This window comes from Myotis brandtii, unplaced genomic scaffold (genome assembly GCF_000412655.1).
Source record: "Myotis brandtii unplaced genomic scaffold, ASM41265v1 scaffold168, whole genome shotgun sequence".
Classification (NCBI taxonomy): Eukaryota; Metazoa; Chordata; class Mammalia; order Chiroptera; family Vespertilionidae; genus Myotis; species Myotis brandtii.
Window position 1 is genome coordinate 701,293 of NW_005356173.1, and position 2,945 is coordinate 704,237.

General features: G+C 42.8%; 1 pseudogene; it reads right to left on the bottom strand.

Moving 5' to 3' along the window:
- Nucleotides 1-1,720, bottom strand: part of LOC102251984 — a 10,844-nt pseudogene extending 9,124 nt beyond the window's left edge.
- Between the last annotated feature and the right edge of the window lie 1,225 nt (nt 1,721-2,945).

A 2,945-nucleotide genomic window follows, 5' to 3' on the forward strand; every position in this document is an offset into this window, starting at 1 on the left:
GTCTTTTTTTCTGAGGTGGGTTTCCTGTAGACAGCAGATATATGGGTCATGTTTTCTTATCCACTCAGTTACCCTACGTCTTTTGATTGGGGCATTTAATTCATTTACATTTAAAGTTATTATTGATAGGTACTTGTTTGTAGCCATTTTTATTCTTTATCTCTGTGTTTCTTCTTCGTTTCCTATTTTTTCTTTTTACAGCAGACTGTTTAGCATTTCTTGCATTGCTGGTTTGGTGGTAATAAACTCCCGTAGACCTTTTTTGTCTGTGAAGGTCCTGATTTCACCCTCAATTCTGATAGATAACCTTGCTGGGTACAGTATTCTTGGATTCAGACCCTTGCTTTGCATGACTTTGTATGTTTCATTCCATTCCCTTCTTTTTTTTTTTTTTTATATATTTTATTGATTTTTTAACAGAGAGGAAGGGAGAGAGATAGAGAGTTAGAAACATCAATGAGAGAGAAACATCGACCAGCTGCCTCCTGCACATCTCCCACTGGGGATGTGCCCGCAACCCAGGTACATGCCCTTGACCGGAATCGAACCTGGGACCTTTCAGTCCGCAGACTGACGCTCTATCCACTGAGCCAAACCGGTTTCGGCTCCATTCCCTTCTTGCCTGATCTGTTTCTGTTGAGAAATCAGTCGCTAGTCTGATGGGGGATCCTTTGTAGGTAACTTTCTGTCTCTCTCTGGCCACTTTTAAGATTCTTACTTTGTCGTTGGTGTTTGACAATTTAATTATAATGTGCCTTAGCGTCGGTCTTTTGGGTTTCATTTTGTTTGGGACTCTGTGAGCTTCTTGGATTTGTGTGAGTTTTTTCTTCCCTATATCAGGGAAGTTTTCTGTCATTATTTCTTCAAACAGGTTTTCTATTCCTTGCTCAGTTTCCTCTCCTTCTGTCATTCTGGCCCTCTATTATGCGGATGTTGTTTTGTTTCGTGTTGTCCCAAAGTTCTCTTAGGCTCTCCTCCTGCTTTTTAATTTTTTTCTAGAAGCTGCTCTGCTTAGGTATTTTTTCCTACATTGTCTTCTGGCTCACTGATGTGGTCCTCTGCTTCTTCTAGTTTACTGTTGATGCTTACTATTGAGTTCTTTATAGCAGTGATGTCATTTTTCATTTCCTCTTGGTTCTTACACATATTGTTGAATTTGTCTTCCATTCTTTTCATCCACCTTATGACCATTTCTCTGAATTCTTTCTCTGACAGGTTGCTTGCCTCCATTTCATTTACTTCCTTTTCCGGTGATGCCTGTTTTTCTTTCATATGCAGGCTGTTTCTTTGTCTCCCCATGATCTCTCTTCTCCGGGTGTCTGGTTATGTAGTTCTCTCCTTTCCGTGAGGGGGTGCAGAGCTCCTCCGAATCCCCGTGCTCACGCCGCTTGAAGACCGGTGTTCCCAGGTTCGCAGCTGTTCGCAGCTGTTCACTGGGTGCTGTTGTTGTAGATTCCTGGGATTTTCAGGCTTCTGACAACATCCACTCTCCCCTTCAAGATGGCGTGGTCTCCGCGTCAGAGCCGGTCGCTCCAGGAGGGATCTCAGCAGCAGTGGAAGCTGTCCGGTCAGGAGAACCCTGTCCGGCAATCCCCCACAGTCCCCTGGAGTATAGCTGTCCCTCAACTCACAAACAAACACTCCCCGTGCGACCACACACTCTTCCTTCATTCTCTCACTCACGCACTATCTTGCAGTCTGCCTTCCCGTTGGCAGCCATCTTTGCGACTCCTATGCAGTTGTTTTTAGAAAGAATTTTGTAGAAAACTTTAATTAGAGTTAGGTGCCTCTAAGGCAGGCTTAAAAGTTTTTGCTAAAAGGCATCAATGTGCAAATTTCAGAGACCAACTGGTAACTGGATTCCTGATAAGGAGAAATTTTAATCTTTTGGAGTGAAAATAATTTCCCTACCAATTAGGGTGAATGTTGCTGAGTGGATGCATACTCATGAACTAGAATTTTGGGGGAACTTATTCTCCATTTTTATTTTAAACATTTATTTTTAATAGGTGATACATTTATATGATTAAATATTTTAAATGTACTTTAAAAATCTCCCTGTTGTCCTCTTCTGAGGCATTCTTACCAGTTTAAAATATGTATTTTTTAATTTTTCAATTACACTTGACATTCAATTTTATATTAGTTTCAGGTGTACTCTTACCAGTTTTTTTGTCTGTCCTTGTAGAGATATTTTATTTTGTAGCAGAAATCCACTAAAAGAAAACTAACAAAACAGTCAGTTAACTTATGCACATCCAGTAGCTAACTAACCAACAACTAACTTATTAACTATGTTCTCCCTGTGTCTTTAAAATAATTAAAAAAAAATTTTCACAAGGATATCTCTATTGACTTTTGAGAGAGAGAGGAAGAGCGGGGGAGGAAGAGGAGGAGGAGGATAGGGAGAAGGAGGAGGAGGAGGAGGAGAAGGAAGGGCGGGAGGGAGAGAGAAAGACAGAGAGAGAGATCAATATGAGAGAAAAACATCAATCAATTGCCTCCCATATGTGCCCCGACCAGGGATTGAACCTGAAACCTAGGTATGTGCCCTGACTGAGAATCGAACCTGCAACCTTTTTGGTGTATGTTCCAACCAACTGAGTTACCCCACCAGAACTCCCTGTGTCTTTTGATGTGAATGGTTGTACAATGTGCATGCTGTTTTTCGGGTCATAGACCATAATGTCGTGGTCATAAGCCCTAGAGCCCAGCAGAAGGAGCCTGATCCTCCTGCCCCTCTCCCCAGGGCTAGCAAGAAGAGCTGGGCAAAGGAGATAGTCTTCTTCTCTGGGAGGAAGTGCACAAGCATCTGGGGGACCACACTGGAGGTGTAGCAGATGCCCACCACCAAGTGGTTGCGGAGGAAGAAGTACATGGGCAGGTGCATTTGGGCATCCAGCCAGATCAGCAGGGTGATGAGCCAGCAGGGTCAGCTGATAGGT